This window comes from Bubalus kerabau, chromosome 8 (assembly GCF_029407905.1).
Source record: "Bubalus kerabau isolate K-KA32 ecotype Philippines breed swamp buffalo chromosome 8, PCC_UOA_SB_1v2, whole genome shotgun sequence".
NCBI classification, from domain to species: Eukaryota; Metazoa; Chordata; class Mammalia; order Artiodactyla; family Bovidae; genus Bubalus; species Bubalus kerabau.
Genome location: NC_073631.1, coordinates 74,074,455 through 74,098,834, shown reverse-complemented (window position 1 = coordinate 74,098,834; position 24,380 = coordinate 74,074,455). Strand labels below are relative to the sequence as shown.

General features: G+C 43.2%; 1 protein-coding gene across 6 annotated transcripts in view; it reads right to left on the bottom strand.

Annotated features, from left to right (window-relative positions):
- OSBPL3 (oxysterol binding protein like 3) overlaps positions 1-5,610 on the bottom strand; it is a 198,289-nt gene extending 192,679 nt beyond the window's left edge. For 3 of the 6 annotated variants that reach the window (XM_055590567.1, XM_055590565.1, XM_055590566.1), the window contains exon 1: positions 5,196-5,610. The gene's annotated coding sequence lies outside the window, so the exon portion shown is untranslated. The remainder of the gene's footprint in view (positions 1-5,195) is intronic. The other 3 variants (XM_055590569.1, XM_055590568.1, XM_055590570.1) reach the window with 3 other exon arrangements.
- Between the last annotated feature and the right edge of the window lie 18,770 nt (positions 5,611-24,380).

The window sequence follows — 24,380 nt, the reverse complement described above, 5'->3', positions numbered from 1 at the left end:
GAACTGTAGCCTACCAGGCTCCTATGCCCATGGAATTCTCCAGGCAAAAATACTGGAGTGGGTGAAAAGTGAAAGTCTCTCAGTTGTGTCCAACTCTTTGTGACCCCATGGACTATACATTCCATGGAATTCTCCAGGCCAGAATACTGGAGTGGGTAGCCTTTCCCTTCTCTAGGGGATCTTCCTAGCTCAGGGATCGAACCCAGGTCTCCCGCATTGCTGGCGATTCTTTACCAGCTGAGCCACAAGGGAAGCCCACTGAAGTGGGTAGCCATTCCTTTCTCCAGGGGCTCTTCCTGACCCAAGGATCAAACCCAGGTCTCCTGCATTGCAGGCAGATTCTCTACCATCTGATCTACATAATATAACCAAATGCAATCTTTTCTTTTCAATTGCACACCTCCTTTGGATAAGATATCAGGCTTAGTGATGTGAAGAACAGGAAAAGAAGGAATAGATACTAGTCCTGCCTTCAAGGCATTTACAATTCAGTAAGGAAGGCCATACATTTAAATAGATAACTAGGCCAGGAGGCACTGGGGTGAAAGAATGTGGAGGGTGGGTATGAAAGAAACAAAGTGCTGAAGCCAGGGGGTGGGTGGGTGGGTGGGTGTGTGTGTGTGTGTGAGAGAGAGTGGTGTGTGTGTGTATGTGTGTATGTTTTAATGCTGTGAGAGACTGATTTCAGAGAGATGATTCTGGCAGACCTAGTTTATGAGATAAGCCTTGAAACACTTGGGGTTTCACAGGGAGAGACAATGAAAGAGCTTTCTAGGCAACAGGAGTGTAAGGGCAAAGGCAAAATGCTCTGTTGCTGAATACAGTTCAGGCTGCTTGTACACAGGGCTGGGGAATAGGGATGGAGACAGACACTGAGCCCAGACTGCTGGATCCTGACTTTAGGCTAAGGGGTCTACCTTAGATGGAGAGAGAGAAAGGACCTGGGATTACTTCACAACTAATACAGTTGCACCTTGTATTAGTTGTAAAGTAGGTGGAAACTTACCTTTTCCCAGTCTCATTTGGAGATCAGGGTTATAACAACAGGGCCTGCTTGGTGTTGCTCTGAGGATTAAACAGTTTAATTCATGCACAGTACTCAAGCCAATACCTGGCACAAAAAGATCAGCAGCTACCACTGCTGTGATTAATGTTATAATTATTAACTACATAAGTCACTCAATAATTTTTAGCAATGTAATGACTGGATCTCAAGAATTTACCTGTGATTCCAAGGCAGAACTGAGGGAGGTAAATCTGCCTGAAAGCAACATTAGGACAGAGTAGAGAAGTCCCTCGGAGAAGGCAATGGCACCCCACTCCAGTACTCTTGCCTGGAAAATCCCATGGATGGAGGAGCCTGGTGGGCTGCAGTCCATGGGGTCGCTAAAAGTCAGACTCAACTGAGCAACTTCACTTTCACTTTTCCCTTTCATGCACTGGAGAAGGAAATGGCAACCCACTCCATTGTTCTTGGCTGGAGAATCCCAGGGATGGGGGAGCCTGGTGGGCTTCTGTCTGTGGGGTCGCACAGAGTCGGACACGACTGAAGCGACTTAGCGGCAGCAGCAGCAGCAGAGAAGTCCCTGACAACCTGAGCTAAGATGGTACAGGGGCAACAGGAAGGGATGGAGGTGAAAGACAAAAGGAAGGAGAGACGCGAACTAGGGTGAGATGAACATAAACATGGTCTAAACAGCATTGATTGGGAAGTCAAGAAAGATGTTTCCAGAGAAGGAGGCTCAAAGCTGATGAATAAGACATAGACAAGAAAGGAATTTACAGTGAACCATAAAGTGAAGTCACTCAGTCGTGTCTGACTCTTTTCGACCCCATGGGTTGCAGCCTAAGAGGCTCTTCTGTCCATGTGATTTTCCAGGCGAGAATACTGGAGTGGGTTGCCATTTCCTTCTCCAGGAGATCTTCCCGACCCGGGGATCAAACCCGGGTCTCCCACATTGTAGGCAGATGCTTTACCATCTGAGCCACCAGGGAAGTGAAACTGTCAATTCTGAAGGCTCCTTCAACTTGACAGCCTCCATGATCCTCAGTGTCCCACAGGCCTATCATTTCTGTGGGCATTCTGGGTTGAAGGATTCTCCAGCCCTCCCTGGAGTATCCTTGAAATGGAATTAACAATTAAGAAAATACAGTCCTGCTGAGACACAGTACAAATAAGACCACAGATTATCCAGGTCTTCAGGAAAGGAAAAGCATTATACTACCCCTAAAACTGGAATAAAACAGAAGGAAAAAAGGGACCTCTAATTCTGCCCCATGCTCCATTTTGCCATTAGCCCTTCAGGTGGTAACCATGACATACTTAGCTAACTTCACCTTGCCCTCAGTTTTACAAGAGAACAAAGAGTCAAAATATAGTTATTTTGCTAAAAGCTTGCTGCAGAAGTTTCTGGAACTAGTAGTGGTTTCAACTCTCCATTTTACACATGGCAAGAGAGGTTCTAGCTGGTCTTCCAGTACTTTCCTTAAGAGGCAGAAACCATTACTGTGTTCCGAGTTCACTTACTACAGTGGGTAAAACCCATCAGATTTCTCTTCAGATTTAGGTGAAAGTAAACTTAAATCTCGGAGAAGGCAATGGCACCCCACTCCAGTACTCTTGCCTGGAAACTCCCATGGACGGAGGAGCCTAGGCTGCAGTCCATGGAGTCTCGAAGAGTCAGATACGACTGAGCAACTTCACTTTGACTTTTCACTTTCATGCATTGGAAAAGGAAATGGCAACCCAATCCAGCATTCTTGCCTGGAGAATCCCAGGGATGGGGGAGCCTTGTGGGCTGCCGTCTAAGGGGTCGCACAGAGTCGGACACGACTGAAGCAACTTAGCAGCAGCAGCAGCAAACTTAAATCTAGATGAAAGGAGAATTTCCTCTCCTCCTACATGAAAAGTGCCCCATCTATCTACCAAGCCCATAAACTATAAATTCAACCACAAAAATCAATGGCAGTAAGAATCTCAACAATTCGGAAAACAGTACAACTAGACACTTGTTGACAGTGGAAAGTTTACAGCTCGGCCTCAGGTGGTTTGAATATGTTGCATCGCTGAACTCTATCATAATGAGTCAACATCTAATTAAATAGTGGGTGCAGGAGACATTTCAGTATAGTGGAAGGAGCTAAAGATTTACAGTCAGAAAGACTATTAGTAAAAATCCAGCTCAGGAATCTTCTATTGGCCCTGGGCAGGTTCCCGAATCTAGGCTGCAGTTTCTTCATCTGTAAAATGGAGATAACCTCACAGCACTGCCATCAAGATGGTGAAGATTAAATAACAGCCTATGGCATCCTGGACTTCCAGCATAACTATTAGCTGTTACCGAAACTAACTCTCAATAATGATAATGCAATAAATCTCCTTTTCGCTAAGCAATAGTTTTTGTTATAAATAAAGTTAAATGCCTATTGGCTATAATGGTGGAAATTACATTTCAGTTTCTCGGAAGCAATACAGCATAATAGAGAGGATGAGCTGGAATTCTACTTCTGCTAGGATAATCTTGAAAAATTAGTTAACCTGCTGGAGCCTCAGTTTCCCATTGGGTTAGAAATACCAAGCTACTAAGGCTATTGTAATGTTTAACAGAGCTTCTCTGGTGGATCAGCAGTAAAGAATCTGCCTGCCAATGCAGGAGAGGCAGGTTTGATCCTTGATTTGGAAAGATCCTCTGGAGAAGGAAATGGTAACCCACTCCAGTATTCTTGCCTGTAAAGTCCCATGGACAGAGGAGCCTGGTGGGCTACAGTCCATAGGGTCGCAAAAAGAGACAGATATGACTTAGCAACTAAACAACAACAGCAATGTTTAATGAGGTGATCTATACAAAGTTCCTAGTACATTTCCAGCTCTCAGTAGGTGCTGGATTAATAGTAGTTACTGGTATTTGTTCAATTTCCCAACAGAAAAGCAAAAAGATAAACATGAAAATCAAAACCAGTATGAGATCACCATTCCTCATATTTTACAGAGAAGTTTTCATCATTCATTCCATAAATATTTCTTTTGTACCTACTGTGTGTTAGGCATTGTTGCTGACATTGGGATTGGGGTGATGGACATTCTAGAGTGGGGGAAACAGTAAACAGTCTAAGGAGACAATTTCAGAGAGAGATGAGTGCTATGAGGAATACCAAAAAGGGTGGTGTGCCCACATGTTGATGGAGGCCATGGTCATTTCGCTTGGGTGCATTTTAGCCCAGGCCTACCTAGTTTGTCTCCTTGGGCCAGAACGGGGACTTCACCTTGTATGATGCTTGGGAGTACAGTATGGATGATCAGAAGTTAGACCTACACCTTTATCTGTGGATGGATCTCTTTAGCAGCTGCAGCTTAAAATATTTCTAAATGCCTTCATCCCAGTACTCAAACTCTATGGGTCACGACGGGTGTGGGGGTAGGGTGGAGGGTGGTGGCGGGGGTTCAGATGCACCTCAGCGTAACCCTCAGGCCCATCTAAAGTGACAACTTCACAGCTCCCTCAACTCAAGAGTCCTGACTAAGGAGAAGACTGGTAGTTTGTGAGACGGAGGAAAGAGAGTACAAATTGCATTACCGAAAGAGGGCGGCGCGCGCCGGCTTAAGAAGTAGCTGGACGATCTACGACAATGCCCATTAGGGACTCCAGAAGCTGCAAACGCTTCTCAGGAAGCCCGAAGAGCCAAGGACCCTCGGTCCCCGGCCGCGGTGCCGGGAAGCGGAGCAAGACCCGCGCGGGGAGGCGGGCGAGCCCCGAGCCTACAAGTCGTGCGTCTCCCATATCCCCCCGGCGCGCCCCAGCCCGCGGATGTGGTGCTGCTAGCCTCGCGCTCGGCCCAATTAAACTGGTTTCCTGTGCCTCCCGCCCCGGCGCCGCGTCTCCCGGCTGCCCAGGACAGCCCCCCGGCGCCCTGACCCAAGCTAGGCGCCTTCTCGCCGTCAACCCCGACCAAAGTGTGCCTCTAAGGACAGCACTCCAGTGTGGGCAGCACCTGGCCCCCTAACTCCCGGGATGCAGGCACGAGGGCGACTCGGGGTTGCTCCACTAACAGTTCTTCCTCGGGAGACAGGAGGCAGTCTCCAGATTCTCGCTGAGACTGGCTGCGTCCCCCCCAAATCTCAGCGCTTCGGAGTCCACGCCATCGCCCAGGTCCCCACCGCACCCCAGCACTATTCTGGTTGGCATCCTAGTGCTTACCTGCGCGCTCAGCCGCCAGGGACGCCGCCTAGTTTCCCCGGTGCTGGGCTCCGGGGTTTGTCAGCAGACGCGAAAGGAGGCAAACCTGGCTTCTTCGGTCCTCCAGCAACGCACAGCTGATAGTTTCCGCCCCGGCTGCAGCAGAAAGCTGCGGGGATGGCTACTCGCCGACGGCCGCCGGGCTCAGAGCCCGCGCTGAGCACCGGCCTCCTGGCTCCCAGCTCGCCTTGTTCCGCCCGGCTCCAGCGTACAGCGAACGCTCAGCCAGTTCCCAGTACTTTGCCCAGAACTTCGCGCGCGCAGCCAGGCAATTAGCAATGGGGGAGGGAGGCGCGGGAGTGAGGAGGAGGAGCCTACGCCGGCCCTGGGGCGGGGCCACGCGGGGAGGGCGGGAGAGACGGCAGAGTGACCCACACTCCCAGCAATCAGGAGTAGCCCACGGGAAAGAGGCGGGGCGGTGCACCTGGGAGGAGCACCGATTCTATGACGCAGTCAAGGGAGTTGGGAACCCGGTTCCCGACAGGTGCGAAGGAGAGAGTGAGGTGGGAGCTGCCTCTGGAAGAGAAAAGTGGTTCCCGGCGGCCCAGGGCGTTCTGTGAGCGCCGTTTAAGCACTCAGATGTTCGTGGAGTGTTTAAGCACTCAGATGTTCTGGCCCAGCGTTTCCGGGCCAGAGAGGGAGAAAGAAGTGAGGGGGGGCATGGGAGGGGCTGGTTAAAGGACAAGATTTCAGGGGAGACTCTGGTCGAACAGGCAAAGAGGACTCGACTTCTTCCGGAACTCAGACCGAGGCCAAGGGATGGAGAATCGAGAAAACACGTGGTGAAGGGAGGTTTGCAGGCACCGGATGTCGAAGGACAGAATCCCGGTAGGATCCGGCAGGAGGCTGTGACCCCCCACATCCAGAGGCAGTGATGCAGATTGGTGCTGGATCCCAGGAGGGGACATAGAGGGGGAGTGTGGTTCGTTATTCTACGTAGTTCAAGTGCGAGGGGGAGGGGAGAGAAAGCATCACAGTTACAGTGAAAAAGCCGGCGCTTCCCCTCGACTTGATTGTCCACTTGCTCCTCTGCCTCCTTTGATCCTAGCATAATCACCAGGTCTCAGTTTGGAGACTGCAAGCCTATCGAGTGCCGCAGGTGGAGAGATGAGAAGGAAATTAACATTTACTGAGCGCCTACTGTGTGCTTCCGGAGCAGCTGTGGGCATGCAGCTGTGATAATGGCACACCAGGTTCCTGCTCTCGTGGAGCTTACGCTTCTGTTGGGAGACAGACCATGAACAAAGAAGGGCACATGCAAATATAAACACATGAAAAAGTGCCGGAAAAAATATGAGCACTGAGGGGTGACTGCTAAGCAGAGCTTTAAAAAGTGACGGGTGTAATAGTGGGGCTGTGAAATCCTCTGAGGGCCTCATAGCGAAGGCGACTTTTACGCAGATTCCTGAACCGCGGAAAGTTGCCACCGTCGTCGCAGAGCGTTCCAGGCAGAGGAGCGGCAAACGTAAGGTGTTTAACCTCCTTGAAAATCTTTCTAACCTAGCTCACCGAGCTGGACAGTAAGTGTGGCTCGCTAGGAGCGCTTCCTGGCACAGAGTAGGGGCTCCAGAATATTAAATTCCAGTGCCACCCACCACCTGCAGCACTCGATACATTTCCAGCCTCCTAAATGACCCCAATTAAGGTTTCTGAGGCTCTTGCAGCAGCCACGCTTTCCACATTTCATTCACTGCGCTCGATTCTCCGCTTTCTGGGTCTCGGGATGTCTGGGACTGTCTGTCTTGGATCTGGCAGGCGGCGAGCGAGGGCGGGAGGATCCCAGCAAATTGCAGAACTAACCCACCGTTATGCTACCCACGCTGGCGCTCGGAGAATCCTAATAGAGATTTAAAACGGGATGACTTGGAGGTTCTTAAATCATCCGCCTGCACCAGATCAACGCCGGGTGGATGAAAGCCAGGAGCCCAGACCATTCATTTTGAATTTAAGGAGTTACCCTGCCCACGCCCGTCGTCTTCCTAACCCGTCTTCCATTTTTCAGTAATTCCTCTCGGAAAGAGCAGCTCAATCTTTCCCCCGCCCTCCTGCTTCAAGCTCTTTTATTTCTCTTTATTTCTTTTCCTTTCTCCACCTCCCATTCTCACCGTTTCATTAGAATTGCTTTTACTGCGGGATGCAAGCCTTAAAATCCGAAAAGAAGTTATTTGAATATGGCTTTATTGTTGAAACTGCCATCCCATTTTTTTGTTTGTTTTTTGTTTTTGTTTTTCCTTTAATCTCTTTCAAACAACAAAGTGTGTATATATTTTTTTCTATTTGTACTTGAGGCAATTAATTGGACAGAATGAGACTTATTCATATTATGCCTTGCTTCAAGAAAAAAGGAATCTTACTGTGTCTTTTCATAGTTTAATTTCCTCTACTACTCCTAAATAAGCTTCCAGACTAACCAGCTCCTAAAAACAAAAGGAAATGAATTAAAGTTGAATACCAGACAGAGCTAATTGTTCTTGAACAAGCTTGTTATATCCTAAAATTAGCTTTCTCTTCAGAGTTTTATTTTAAAGCAAGGATCTGAATGTCTATGGTTCTATAATATGAGCTTCTAAAGACCCTCTTTGAACTGTTGAACAAATACTTTTTATCTTTGGAGACAAATACACACCATGGTGGGGATTGTTCATACTTCCCTGAATGTTACTATCTTCAGAAATCTGTATTAGGTAAGCAGGTCTTAAAAGAGTTTACAAGCTTTGATAGTAAAAGAAGATGATGTAAAAGAAGTAAAAGATGAAGTAAAAGAAGAAGATGATGATACAGGAGTTTAATGGAGGGGGAACTCCAGAGGCCTCTAGAATCAACTACCTGGGTTCCTGTCTTAAGGTGGCAACTTCCTGCTTCTGAGAGCACTGTTCTTTTTCTGCAAAAATGGAGATAGAGGGCTTCCCAGGTGGCTCAGTGATAAAGAATCTGCCTGCCAAGCATGAGATGCAGGTTTGATCCCTGGATTGGGAAGATCCCCTAGAAAAGGAAATGGCAACCCACTCCAGTATTCTTGCCTGGGAAATCCCATGGACAGAGAAGCCTGATGGGCTACAGTCTATGGAGTTTCAAAGTGTCGGACATTACTTAGTGACTGAACAACAGTGTGCATCCTCCAATTTATTTATTTTTTTAATTGAAGGATAATTGCTTTACAGAATTTTGTTGTTTTCTGTCAAACAACAAGAATCAGCCATAGGTATATATATGTCCCCTTCCTCTTGAACCCCTCTACCGTCTCCTTCCCCATCCCACTCTAGATTGTTACAGAGCCCCTGTTTGAGTTCCCTGAGTCATACAGCAAATTCCCATTGGCTATCTATTTTACACATGGTATTGTAAGTTTCCATGTTACTCTCTCCAAGCACTCACTCTCTCCATCCTCCCCTTCCCCCGTCCATAATCTGTTCTCTATGTTTCTCCATTGCTGCCCTGCAAATCAATACATCAGTACCATCTTTCTAGATTCCATATATATGCATTGGTATATGATATTTATCTTTCTCTTTCTCACTTATTTCACTCTGTATAATAGGCTCTAGTTCATCCACCTCATTAGAACTGACTCAAATGTGTTCCTTTTTATGGCTGAGCTTCCCAGGTGGCTCAGAGGTTAAAGCATCTACCTGCAATGCAGGAGACCTGGGTTCGATCCCTGGGTCAGGAAGATCCCCTGGAGAAGGAAATGGCAACCCACTCCAGTATTCTTGCCTGGAGAATCCCATGGACAGAGGAGCCTGGTAGGCTACAGTCCACAGGGTCTCAAAGAGTCGGACACGACTGAGCGACTTCACTTTCACTTTCCTTCACCACAGCTTCTTTATCCATTCATCTGTTGATGGACATCTAGATTGCTTCCATATTCTAGTTATTGTAAATAGTGCTGCAATGAACACTGGAGTACATGGGTCTTTTTCAATTTTGGTTTCCTCAGTGAAAGTGAAAGTTGCTCAGTCATGTCCAACTCTTTGCAACCCCGTGGACTGTATAGTCCATGGAATTCTCTAGGCAAGAATACTGGAGTGGGTAGCCTTTCCTTTCTCTAGTGGTTCTTCCCAACCCAGGGATCGAAACTGGTTCTCCCACATTGCAGGCAGATCCTGGTTTCCTCAAAGTATATGCCTAGTAATGGGATTGCTGGATCATATGGTGTTTTTATTCCTAGTTTTTTAAAGAATCTCCATACCGTCTTCCATAGTGGCTGTATCAATTTACATTCCCACCAACAGTGCAAGAGGGTTTGCTTTTCTCCACACCCTCTCCAGCATTTATTGTAGACTTTTTGATGATGGCCATTCTGACTGGTTTGAGGTGGTATCTCATTGTCATTTTGATTTGCATTTCTCTAATAATGAGCAAAGTTGAGAATCTTTTCATGTGTTTGTTAGCCATCTGTATGTCTTCTTTGGAGAAATGTCTGTTTAGGTCTTTTTCCCACTTTTTGACTGGGTTGTTGTTTTTCTGGTGTTGAGTTGTATGAGCTGCTTATATATTTTGGAAATTCTTTATCCGTTGTTTACTTTGCTATTATTTTCTCCCATTCTGAGTGTTGTCTTTTCACCTTGTTTGTAGTTTCCTTTGCTGTGCAAAAACTTTTAAGTTTAATTAGGTCCCACTTGTTTATTTTTGTTTTTATTTCCATTATTCTAGGAGGTGGGTCATAAAGGATCTTGCTTAGATTTATGTCATTGCATATTCTGCCTATGTTTTCCTCTAAGAGTTTTGTAGTTTATGGTCTTACATTTAGCCCTAATCCATTTTGAGTTTATCTTTGTGTATAGAGTTATGAAGTGTTTTAATTTCATCCTTTTACAAGTAGCTGTCCAGTTTTCCCAGCACTTATTGTAGAAGCTATCTTTGCCCCATTGTATATTCTTGCCTCCTTTTTAAAACATAAGGTACCCATAGGTTCGTGGGTTTATTTCTGGGCTTTCTATCTTGTTCCATTGGTCTATATTTCTGTTTTTGTGCCAGTACCATACTGTCTTGATGACTGTAACTTTGTAGTATAGTCTGAAGTCAGGAAGATTGATTCCTCCAGCTCCATTCTTCTGTCTCAAGACAACTTTGGCTATTTGGGGTCTTTTGTATTTCCATGAATTATGAAATTTTTTATTCTATTTCTGTGAAAAATGCCATTGGTAATTTGATAGGGATTGCATTGAATCTGTAGATTGCATTTGGTAGTAGAGTCATTTTCACAATATTGATTCTTCCTACCCAGGAACATGGAATATCTCTCCATCTATTTATGTCTTTGATTTCTTTCATCAGTGTTTTATAATTTTCCATATACAGTTCTTTGCCTCCTTAGGTAGGTTTATTCCTAGATATTTTGTTCTTTTTTGTTGCAGTGGTGAATAGGTTTGATTCCTTAATTTCTCTTTCTGATTTTTCATTGTTAGTATATAGGAATGCGAGTGATCTCGTATTGACCTTGTATCCCATGATAAATTCACTGATCAGCTGTAGTAATTTTCTGATAGTTTCTTTTGGGTTTTCTATGTATAGTATCATGTCATCTGCAAACAGTGAGAGTTTTACTTCTTCTTTTCTGATCTGAATTCCTTTTATTTCTTTTTCTTCTCTAATTGCCTGGGACTTTTGTAGCTGCTGCTGCTGCTAAGTCACTTCAGTCGTGTCTGACTCTGTGTGACCCCATAGACGGCAGCCCACCAGGCTCCGCCATCCCTGGGATTCTCCAGGCAAGAACACTGGAGTGGGTTGCCATTTCCTTCTCCAATGCATGAAAGTGAAAAGGGAAAGTGAAGTTGCTCAGTCGTGTCCGACCCTCAGCGACCCCATGGACTGCAGCCTTCCAGGCTCCTCTGTCCATGGGATCTTCCAGGCGAGAGTAGTGGAGTGGGGTGCCACTGCCTTCTACTTTTGTAGCTAGGATTTCCAAAACTATGTTGAATAATAGTGGTGAGAGTGGATATCCTTGTCTTGTTCCTGATCTTAGTGAAAATGCTTTTGGTTTTTCACTCTGAGATCCTCCAGGCTCCTCTGTCCACGGGATTCTCCAGGCAAGAATACTGAAAGGTCCCTCCTCCAGAGGATCTTCCGGAAACCTGTGTCTCTTGTGTCTCCTGCATTGACAGGCAGGTTCATTACCACTAGCACCACCTGGGAAGCCTAAAGAGCAGCAGCAGCAGAGATTGTACCAACTGGGCTACAGGAAAGGTTTCAAACTCAGTCTGAAAATGACTTTCACATAGCTTGACTCAGCATTCTCAGTCTCAGCATTACTGACATTTGGGACCAAATATTGCCTTGGCCAAAAAGTTCGTTTGGATTTTTGTAACATCTTATGGAAAAACCTGAAGAACTTTTTGGCCAACCCAGTACTTTGTTTGGGTGGGGTGGTTTGTCCTGTGTAATTAGCAGCATCTCAGTCTTCTACCCACTAAATTCAAGGAATACCCTTTCCTCCCCACAACCAAACGTTTCCAGACATTGCCAGATGTTCCCTGGAAGGCAAAATCACCCTAAGTGTCATTAGCCTAGCATATAGCAAGTGCCCACAGATTAGTAGGCAGTATAAGGGAGTGCTTAAAGATATGCATTTCCAGAGCATTAGTCTTAGGCAAATTTTGCTCCCCTAAACTTCATCTTCAAAATAGGAATCATAATAATGATAGCTTCTTAAGACTGGCTAAGGATTAGATAAATATATGCATATACAATCAATTTGGATAAAGCATGGAACATGGTAAACTTAAGACATGAACTTCTATTCTCATTTTCTTCCTGTGGTGTGAAGGCATTGGACTAGATCAGAGATAACATGGCTTATTTGCTGCCACTCCCCTCCCTGCCTCATGCCAGACATCACAGTGAAGTCAAGACTCTCATTTCCACTTAGCCCAATGTGGCTTCAGAATCCTTCTCAGCACAACGTTGGCCTTAGGAAGCAACTACTGATAGAACAGGGTCAGCAGGTAAGATGATGCTGAATTACCATGCTGAGGCTACCTGCACTTCAAATCACTTTAAGATTAAAATCTTAAATCATCATAAGGTTAGAGCATCAGTCATCTTGAGTGGTGACTACAAGACACATGTGATGAGAAGGACTCATCGCCTCTTCAATCCCTTTTATGAAGGAGGGGGAGAGACTTCCAGCATCTTGGCTGTAATCATACAGCCAATGAGTAATTAGAGGTTGGGTCTCCTACCCTCTGGAAGTGTACTCTTTTGCCACTCTTCACCATTTGTGGAGAAAACGTGTCTGAAGCAGCATGAGTGTAACCCTCCCCATCCTATACACCCTTAGTTCATTTTTTGTTCTCTTTCAGTTTTATCTGGAAAATAGATCAAAGCAGAGGAACATATTGTAAGTATTCTTTCAAAAGTGTTAGTCCTCATGATGGCAAAATGCACAAGAATTCACCAATTCCTTCATTAAACAGAGACTCCTCCATTGTATGAAGGACTATTCTTAGCAGACATTTTAAGAGATGCAAAGATGAATCAGTGGGTGTCCCTGCCCTCAATGATTTTACAGGTTTATATATTAGGCAGACCAGACATGGATATAAATAACTACAAGCTAAAAAATGGGAAATGTCCTGAGAGAGGTACCAAAAATGTATTCAGAGAAAGAAGAAGCTATTTTTTGAATTAGGAGCAGCGAGTCACTTCCTGCATGTCTCTGGTGACATTTTAACTCTTTGTTCAAAAGTTATTATTTATTACAATCAAATTAGCCTTGTAGAAGAACCTGCAACATTATTAAGCTTCCTGGTCAGACATAGCTCCTGCACAGTTTAAGTGGATACCATCAGCGCAACTAAAGTTAAGTTTACTAACTCTAATAGTCATTTTTTATTAGATGTTTAAAATTTTCTGGAAAGTTCTAGAGGAAGATTGCTCACCTTTAGTAACAATAGATTGACTTTCTTCCAAGCAATGACAGAACCAGTTTTTTAGCCTATTATACTGTGGGAGCATAACATGTATATATACCTTATACATAAGGTATATATTTTTATAAAAAAAGAACATAACAGGGATGAAGGGACACCAACACCATACACATTAAACTATGAGACAATATTTCCTTCAGGACTGAACTACTTCAGAAGTCAGGCTGAACACTCCATTATCTTTGAGGTATACTCTCCATAGAACGTAGTATTGTTTGGGGTAAATACTAGGTATTAAAAACAACAGTCCACACCTATTTATGTGCCAGGCACAGCTGAAGTGGGCTGCCAAAATTACCACCACTTCTGCCACCATCAAAAGGCTGCTTGTTAAACCAGAAAGACTTGACAGACTGCCAGAACCACACCCCTCCTGCTACAAACCACACAAGCAAAGTATATGCCTCAAATCCTGCTTCTCCTTCATCACCACACTTCTGAATTCGTACCTTGCATGGATGCGTCTGATTGGTACATTCCAAATAACACATGCAAATCTAGTTGCAAGGAAAGCTGGGAAATGTGGTTTTCCATTTTCCAGCCTCTGCAGTAAGGCTTATTAGAGAAAGGATGGATTAGAAATGGAGTGAGCCAAGCCACAGCATTCACTTTTATCTTTTCCTTCAAATCTCCAACAAGTCTCTTAGCAGAAAAAGGTTTTATATGTTATGTCCTCTTTGGTGTGTTTCCACTTTAACAGATTAACCCAGAAGGCCTAGTCCTTCATCAATTCTCTTAAATTTCCGTCTCAATCTCCACCAGCAACACTGCTATAGTCCAAGCTGCCACCATTTCTTTGCCTGGAAAACTGCAGCAGACTTAGGACCAGTTCCCAGGAAATCACTCTTGCTGTCCTGCAGGCCACTGTTCACTCCGTAGCCAGAGCGGTTTTTTAAAACACATATCTGATCGTTGCCCTTAAGATAAAGACAAAACTACTTACATGGTTTTCAAGGTCCAAGATTGGTGATCTGGTGTCCACCAACTTCATCTGGGCCATGTGGGCCCCTCCCACTCACCTCTCTGCTGCCCACTGACCTGCTTCCAGGCCTCTGTGCTTCCCTGACACAGGATACTCTGCCTGGAAAGTGCTGTTCCCTTCTCTTCATTAAGTTTAAAAATGCCATCTCATTCTGTCATCATTTCCTCAGGGAAGTCCTCTTTGACTTTCACGATTAATTCAAATCGTTCTATCTTATAGTCTTGTTAGAACTGAATTGGGATTGTGTGTGTATGTGTGTGTGTTCGTAGCACTTATCACAGTTGTAATTATATTTACTTTTGTGATTTTCTGATTAATTTCTGTCTCTTAACTGCATTATAGGTTGCAGAAAGTGAGGACCATGTATGTTTTTAATCTCCCAATGCATGTCTCAACACCTAGCAGCCTTGGGCCTTCAAATATTTGTTGAATAAGTAAAGAGAACCCCAAAGAAGTGAACTTTGATGATGGCAGCAGAGTAGGGTTAAGGGATGTGGGCAATCATCACAGGCCCAGGAGTCAGAGACTGCTCAACTGCCCAGATCATTCAGATGATCTTATAGCAACTTGATGTCAGAAAGATGCTGTCCCCTTAAGTTACCATTTTGCCAAGATCATAAGTTAACTAATTTTTGTGTTACCTTTTTCTCCCTTGTATTTCCCTATTCCTGAAAATGCCCACATCACATCCACCAAACAGTATCAAAAGAAACTTCAGAGTGGGGCTTAGCATGGCTGCTTATACCCTGGCATCACTCAATTCCCATAGATCTTTCCCTGTTTATAGAAATAAAAGCTAGGAATCCTCAATAAGGTATATTTTTACCTTTTCTTAAAGTGGGTTTTTCACCTTTGTTTTACCCTCTTGATTTCTCCACAGTGTTGTCAGGACTTTCACCAAAGAAAGGGTCCTGTTCACTGATCCTTGTTACTTACACACAATTCCCTATCCATCCATAGCAACTAGGAATATCACACCCCAAGGAAATTAGCACTTCAGGGAAGAAACTATTTTGTTCTGTCTCTTACAGACTGTTAACTTAATGAACTGAATTCCTGGAAGTGAAAGCAAACTTGTCTGAAGAATACGTATTTGGAATAAAACATATCAATATCTAGAGTCCATGTTTTTCCTCCAAGTGGGTGTGTTTTTCTGGGACTATGAAATGGAGGACAAGAGAGGAAGAAAGTCAGATTTGAAAGAATTTACTCTATATCATTATTATCTCTCGTAAAGACAAAACACAGAAAGGGAATTAAATTGCCTGTCATCCTACCTACAAACAATAACAACCCCATCTAATAGTATTAAATGATTTCTTCTAATATTTTTCATGCAGTTGTAATTTTGGGGTAAATACAAACTTAAATTGTATTTCTGAATTGATATTATATGTTTTCCTAATTGTTGCTTCATAATTATTGATAGAATATTATGAATTCATTAAAATGATTATTGTAAAGACTATGAATCTGTGTGATACCAATTAAATTTGGCTTATAACAGAAATATTAGAATTTTGAGTGAAAAAAAAGTAGTTTATTAAGTAGTTCTTTCATCTTGGGGAAGTAATTTAATCTTTCTAAATTTTTGCTTCTTCATTTTTAAAGTGAAGTTCTTAATACCTGACTCCTAGCTATTATAGAGATTGAAAGTAATAATGTGTCAGCTGAGATAGGTCCCCAAGGAAAGGAAGATACTTTTAAAAATTTACTTTTGAGTAATTTCCCTTTTAATAAGTCTCCCTCCCCCAAAGAAATCTAATTTGATCTCTATTTTATTCATGTTGCAATGAAGCATTTTTCTTCCTCCAAGTTCCCTTTTAGGGAAATTCCTTTAATCCCGTGGAGTTACTGGATTAAAGGATGTGACTTATCTATGGCTCTGAAAATGGCCTTCTCAAGCCTGATGTCAGTTGGCGTTGCTGTGGCAATGTTGGCTCATGTTTCCTTCACCCTATCTCTGCCCACATTAGAGTCACATTTCTAAGGCAAAATGCGTAATAATTATATACTGAACAAATAAGAACCAGAAAACCTGCTTGTTCGTCCTGTAAGTGGAACCACATATTTACTGATTAGGATGGTACCTGGGTAACCTCTTCCTGACTGAGGATAAACTGAAAACCATAATATGTCCATGATCCGCATGCAGCAGAAGCCTGAGCTCTGGGGGGCTAAACAGTCTTCACTGTTGTCCATTTGTGTCTAACAGCTAAGGCTGGAGTGTGTTTGAATCACATATAGCTGTTGTTTTAAGGATCCTGGGACCAGGACATTCTGATCCTACACATCTTTCAGGGTGGAAAGCAGACCCTAAGACCTCAACTTTAATCTGTCCTGATTGCTCCCAGAGGCTCAGCCTCTCATGGTGAACATTTGCCTTCACCAGTGACCGCTTTAAGTATGAATGGGTATGTGTCCCAATTCTGGCAAATGGGTCATGAAAGTGACCATGCTGGGGGCTTTGGAATAACTTATAGCCCAGATAACATAAACTCACAGTAACTTTGGTACAAAATGACTCACATAATGCCTGCACTGTGTTGTGGTATTTCAAGTGATTTACGAAGACTTAGAATCCTGCGGACGGGGGAGCCTGGTGGACTGCCATCTATGGGGTCGCACAGGGTCGGACATGACTGAAGCGACTTAGCAGCAGCAGCAGCAGCATATTTAGTTAGGTGCCCATTTTATGTTCCCTTCTGGATTCAAAACACTTTTTCTTATTCCTCTCAAATGTCTTCCTCTCACATAGCACAGTTCTTTAGCATATAAAAGACATTTGTTTATTAAACAAATGCATAAATATATTTTCTTCAAAATTACAATCTCAATTCACTCAGCTGGGTAGTAGAATTATATTCCTTTTGTCTGCTAGGATACTTTGGTTGCAAGTATTAATAAAAGAACCCCAAGTCAATCTCACTTAAAGAAGAGGACATATTCTTTCACATAACAAGAAGTCTGCAGATACAGTGAATTCAGTGCTGGTTTATTCAGTGGCTCAAACACATCGGCCACAGACCCAGGGTCTTTCTGTCTCTCTGTTCTGCCAAGTTCACCGTAAGGGTTTTTTCCTCAGGCTGAGTGTGACACAGATGCAGCAGAAACAGAAGGGATTATCCCTCCCCAGAGTCACAGTCTATAAGTAAGAGAGCCTTTCCTGTGAGCCCCACAGCCAGGTGACCTTCCTGTTTCTTTGACCAGAGTCGGGGCCACATGATCATTCACATTTAAAGCAGTCACTGGTCAAGACACACTTCTGCCATGACTGATCTATACTACAAGTTCATACTTGAAAAACAGGACAAAAACTGGAGTTCAAGTAGCAAATGTGGCAGACTACCTTTCACCAACATCCACTTTTCCACTCAGGAGGGGATTTATACTCAGCCTCGGCTCTATGACCTATTTTGTCCAAAAACTTGTCACAGAGGCTTTAAGGGCCAGTCCTTGCTTGCTATGCTAACATCCCCTGTACCACAGTTACTCAGCAGTATTCCAGCCAGAGGCTGCTCCATCTGCCTGGGTCCCAGGGTAAGAGAATGAAGAAGATACAGGAGTACAGATCCTGCTGAGCTGAAATGCACATTGAGCACAAATTAGAAAAAAAAAATTCTTTTCTTGTTACAATGCAGAGATTTGGGGATTGTTTGTTCCTATAGCATATCTTAATCTATTCCTGCTGAAACAGCAAGAAAAGAAGCGAAATGAGTGCTGTAAACGCAACCAACAGTGCTCCTCGGTTTCCGTTCATTCCTAAATAGAAAGCAAAACCTGTATGAACACAGAGGTGAGTGATATGACACACCTAACCCCACGGTGTCCAGGCGATCCCTCCTGTCCCAACTCAGCAGCTACTGACTCAGCTCTCCAGTTAGCATTCGTGCCATCTCTGCCCTTCCCTTCACCAGGGCTCACAGCATTTGTTCTGAATCTTCCCTTCTCTTGCCAGTCTCTTCCCATTTACCATCAATTTTTCATACATTGTGCCTCCCAGGAACGGTTGCTTCTTCTTTAAAAGCCCAGCCATGTCTCGAGGATAATGCCTCAACCCCTGCACAAATGTCCACTCTGGTCTTTCCTCCTTCCACTCAGATCTCCTGAGCTCAGAAATGCTGGCATGCTCTTCTTCATCCTTAGCTTTCATCACACAATTCTACTGCTTAAGCACTAGAACTCCAAGGCCCTTAGTATCTGACTTACCCTCTGCAAACTCAGCTTATTACTTTTAAAAAGATATTCTGTTGCAGGTCCTTGTAAAGCCATATTATTCACCATATCTAATGCTAAGTTTTGATGGAAATCCATCAACATAATACAGTCATCCCTGCCATTTTACCCAAAAAATAATGACTATAATTTCACCGTTAAATTTTCACTCATGATTCAGGGTCATTATTTCTTACATTAATTATTGAAGGGACACAATGTTGACCTCAAGCACTATTGAGATGTATAAATTATCTGCCCTGATGAAAACTGACTGTTGATGGTTTTTGAGAAATTTTGTATTAAAAAAAAAACAATAATGTCAAGGATTTGCTGGTTTTTTATCATGTTCTAGGCATCACTCTAAAGGCTTTGTCCTCATTTAATCCTAACATCCCTATGGGGTAGGGGCCATTATCATCTCCATTGTAGCAATGAGAAACTCAGGTGGCAAAAGTGAGCGAACACACAAATTTTCAAAGCAACACTATTCATCAGAGCCCCAAAGTGGAAAAAAAAACCCAAATATCCTTCAACTGATGAATGGATAAAAAATTTGAAATATCTATAAGATGGAATATTACTTAACCATAAAACGGAATGATGTACTGATAATATGCTACAACATGGATGAATCTTGAAGAAATATTAAGTGAAAAAAGCCATTCATAAAAGACTATATATTATATGATTCAGTTTATATGAAATGTCCAGGCTAGATGAAGTCATAGAGACAGAATGCACATTTGTGGTTATCGGGGGCTAGGGGAAGGGAAGAAGAGGGATTTACTAATGAATATGGAGATTTACTTTGGAGTAATGGAAATGTTTTAAAACTGTTTCTGAACCTGGATGTGGGTCCACTCACATGACACACAGCAAAGCCAATCTATTGACAGTGGGTTTGGTGAAGGGAAAAAAAGTGTGTTAGTCACTCAGGTGTGTCTGACTCTTTGCAACCCCATGGACTGTAGCCCTCCCAGACGCCTCAGTCCATGGCAACCTGACCCAGGGATCAAACTCAGGTCTCCTGCATTGCAGGAAGATTCTTTACCATCTGAGCCACCAGGAAAACACAGTGCTTATTGCAGCATCAGGCAAGGAGAAGAGGCAGCCCATTCTCAGAAGACCTGAGATTCCTGATGACTTTCAAGGAAGGATTTTAAAAGGCAGCATGAGGGAGAGGACCATGAGATACATGAATTGGTTGGCATTCAGTTGAAGTTTCAGGCATCATCCATCTTTTGGTTTTAACTGGTCTGGGGTCTGTGTGCTAGCAGCCAGCAGTTTTCATATGATAGAGATCTGGTTTCTGAAAAACAACTTAGGAATGTGTGTCAGCTTTTGTTATCTATATCTTTCAGGGAACTGGGAGTTAGGTAACTGCTATGTGGCCAACTTACAGTCTGAAATTGTTACCAGTTTCCTGGCCCAACAGCTCTTTGTTTCAACATGTTCACATTTTCTAATCATTAACTCTTGAGCCAGCTTTTTGAGTCTCAGAGGAGGCCTGGGAAACTAAATACGAAGACTTTTACTTCAAAAGATGGGGACACAGGGGCTTGTATACAGTTTCAGAACTTGACAGAGGTGGTGGTTGCACAATGCTGGGAATATTCTAAAGGCCAGTAAGTAAACTGCTCACTTTCAAATGATTGATTTTATGTTATGTACATTTCACCTCAATAAATTATGCAACTTTTAAAAAGTCAAGGGAAAGGGAAGTCAACATTTAAAAACTAATGCCTAGAGAACCCATTCTTAAAAGAAAGAACGTTATTTTCCCAAGGAAGGCATTGATGTCCACTGAGCAGTTTTAGTGGAGGCTGCAGACAGAGTCTTTTTTGGTAAAGTAAGACTAAATGTACTCTAGACAAGGATGGAAGCAGCAGTGCTACGAGGAAAGAAAGCATATAGGCTTTGTGACATCCTATTTTTTTTACTGAGCAGAAACCTTTTGGTGCTTATTTCTAGCTTCCAGAAAGTTGGGCTTATTAGATAACTGATCCTTCAATACACAGTTCACACTTCTGGATAAGTTCCTTGTATGCATACTTCAAGTTGTACACAGCTTGAAGGCCAAGAAGGTTCTTCTACCTCCACTGGCCCCTGCTTCCTCAGGCCAGGCTGTGCACACCACATGCTATCAATAATGCATTTCCATTCATTTGCAACTGGATCTGCCCTCTCAGGTATTGCAACTGCAGTCAGTTGTCTGCCTCTTTTTTAGTGAAAGCTACTGAGTCATATGAAAGCTGGAAACATTCTGGAGTTGTCATTCCCAGAGATGGACAGCAGAGCACTGCTCTCAACGCCTAAAGCTGCCAAGTTCTGTACAGGGTGGGCTCTGCCACATGCGAGGGGACACGGGAGGACCGTGGATCTCCCATTAGCACAGCTGATCCCAGATCACTTGGCTCCTAGATACGTCCTGGGGGCCCTGAGAATGATCTTAAGAAATGCACGGAGATATTCCAGAGCTTGGCACAGTTTCAACTTCTGATAAAGTGGACAAGAAGAGACTCACTACTAAGCAATCTCGGAGAACCACTTATTAGAAATCAAAGATTCAGCAAACCTTTGATTCAGCAGAACTGTCCCTGAGGACAGTCATCCTTAGCTTCCTGCATACTCATTATTCATTTTTGTTTCTCTTTCTTAAAGTGCGTTTTTGTTCTCTAAAATGACATCCAAGAGTTTTCTCCTGGGACTGCCTCCAAGCTTTGGATAACGTTTGTATATGGTATTTCTGTAGTGCCTGTTGCTCTAGTTAAGGAAGGGCTTGGTCTGAGTCTTTGAAAGAAATCTGAATTTTTCAAGTGAAGATCTGAGACTGGATGCCTTTTCGCGGTTTAGAAGAAAACAGCTTTTCTAACTAGTATCAAGTAGTTGGTCCCTGCTTCCAGCTCTCTTGTGATTTTTTTAAGAGAGTCTCCTACAAAAAGGAAAGGGTCTCCCATTTGTTTGATGGCTTTTTCCTGCTTCTAATTTAGAACACTAATTTTTATATAATAAATTATATTCGATAGTAATTAACTGAATAATTTAAAAGTTGCAATGACATCTAGCACCAAGTTTTTGTAAACATTTCAGTTAAAGAGTCTTATGTTTCTGCTAATAGCTGTTCTTCTGTGTCAGGGTGCCCCTAACATCACCTCTACGCTGGAGGACTCGCTAGCACGGGGCTCAGCACACAATCTTACTCAGGGCAATGATTTGCTCCAGCCAAAGGATACAAAGCAAAACCAGCAAAGAGAAAAGACATGTGTGGTGACATCTGGAGGAAGGCAGGCCTGAGCTTCTGAGTCCTATCCTAATGAAGTCACACAGGACAGGACATGCTTAATTTCTCCAGTAAAAAGTGTATGACAACAGCACGTGTGAAATGCTGCCCACCAAGGGGGCTAGGTGTCCAGGGATTTTATTAGGATTGGGTTCCCTAGGCACCCTCTGCGTGGCATGTACTAAACCTCTAGAGTCCCAAGAGGAAAGCAGGCGCTTAGCATAAACCACACAGTCTGCACCGATGCTGTAGGCACAGGGAGTTGCTCTTGGCAGTTAAGGAGTTGTGGGAGCACAGAACCCCCACAACAAACAATTATTTGTCCAAAACAACAACATTGCTGAAGTTGAGAAACCCTGATTTAAACACTAGTTGCATCATCAACTAAATATATGGCCTTGAGCTTAACCCCTCTGAACCTCACTCAATCTTCCACATGAAAAATGGGGAGAATAAAACCCATGGCACAGGATAAATATCTAAAACACTTGAGAAGCTCTTACTATGTGCTGAAGAGATAGACCCTGAAATTCAGAGAGGCCTCCTTCCTAAGAACTGATCAGAATAATGTACATCCATTGGCAACAATTTGCTCATCTGGATAAAGATGAGGTGTCAAAAAAAAAAAAAAAAAAGTAGTAGCCAGGAGCCAAGAATGTAATAGAAATGATGCCCAAATATCTCCAGGGGGTTGTAATGCATTGCAATCAGTGGATAATAGTCTTACTGGATGTAGATGGACAAACAATCTAACATCACTTTTCCAGGAACAAAAGCCCTGATTCTACTTTTCAGAATCACAGAGTGTTTTAGAGTCACAACACCACTCCCTTACTGTTGCCAAAACATGCAACTAAAGTGCTCTAGCTAGAAGCTTCTTCTCAAATGGGTCTCTTTAACACAAAATGACAGCCTCCTTAACATAAATACTGAAGGTCCTGTCTTTTTTTGTTCGTGGACATATATGGACATATCCATTGCTTTTCTGTCTTCAAACATACAATGCTAATTTCTTATCTTGAGCAAGATTTCATGAACATAAGTTTTAAAATTCTCATTCAGACATCAAATACAGCTCTAACTCTGTACAAACTACCCAGTTTCCATGGGTCCCTATTTATAGACAATCATTTCATGATATTATGTCAAGCACATATACTGTTATTCTCATTTGACAGCTGAGAAAACTAAGGCTCCAGTGTTTAGAACTTATACATCATATTTGCCTTGCCTAAGTGACCTTTTTGTCACAATCTGTATTTTGCTGACTACCCAACCCTGAGAACAAGATGAGACTGCGTGTTTTTACTGCTCACCTACATCTTCATTTTCTTAAAATTGTGTGACGTCTTGGGTCTAGATCTCAGTGTCTGATATGATCACACTAGACAATAGGGCTATTGAATGCTTAAAATGCAGCTGGTCTGAGTCTAGATGCCTTAAGAATAAAATATATGCTGGATTTCAAAAACCTAGTATGAAGAAAAAGAAATACATTGTTAATAACTTTATAGTCACTATATTTTTGATTACATTGCAGATTCTGATCAGCATTGAGAACAACTGGTTTTAAACAGCTGGTTTTTAAATACACAATAGAAGAGGGAGAGGAAATTAGACACTTTTATCAATAGCTCATGAAATTGGGAGGGATTGGGGGCAGGAGGAGAAGGGGAAACAAAGGATGAGATGGCTGGATGGCATCACCGACTCGATGGACATGAGTTTGGGTGAACTCCGGGAGTTGGTGATGGACAGGGAGGCCTGGCATGCTGCGATTCATGGGGTCGCAAAGAATTGGACACAACTGAGCGACTGAACTGAACTGATCAATAGCAAATATACCTATATTATCTGAAAATCAGAACAAGAGTGAATACATATTTACCTTTTAAAAATAGATCTTAAAAAAAAAACCTAAAGCCCAATAAATCCATAGACTTGTTGGTTGGCTAGAGCTTGTTCGTGCTCAGGAATAGAAGATATAAGAAGTCTGAAACAGCTTTTTAAAATGATTTAACACCAAATTCGAGTCTCTAGCTGCAGCAATGTGAATGGGAGCCCTGGGACTATAAGCTTGGAGTGGAACTTCTCAGAACATTTTAAGAAAATGGCAGATAAGCTAGACTTGGGGGAAATCGCCACTTCGATAAGGCCGAGCTGAAGAAGACAGAGATGCAGGAGGACACCCTGCCAACTGATGAGACCACTAAGCAGGAGAAGCAAAGGAAGGGAGATCTCCTAAGAACCGGGAGGGTCCTTGACCCCATCATCTTGGAGACCCTAGTTGTGATGTGGAGGAAGAGCCACCTGCAAGGGAGACATGAGCCACATGCTGCACTGCAAACCCAGGCACTCCCGTGATGCCACCAAACTGATGCCACCAGCCCGTGAGTCTTTGAGGGGACCCACCATTAAGACTGCCAAATTCTCTGGTTTGCCCTGGGATATTGTAGAAAATTATGTGTATGATTAACGAAATTAACCCCCCCCCCTTAGCATGGCAAGAACAATAAAAACAAAAGTAAACACACAAACAAAAAAAACATAGCAAAGATGAGCTCACTAAAACCTGGCCGCTTCTGACTTTTATAACTGACTTTGGTCACATGATTTCAAACCCTGAAGGTTGCTTTTTAATGAAGATGTCTCCTCCTTTCTGTTTACTTAATGAAAGTGGCTAGAAGAGTGAGGTGAAAGGTTTTATAGCTTGAAGACTAAGTGTTAATAAAGGC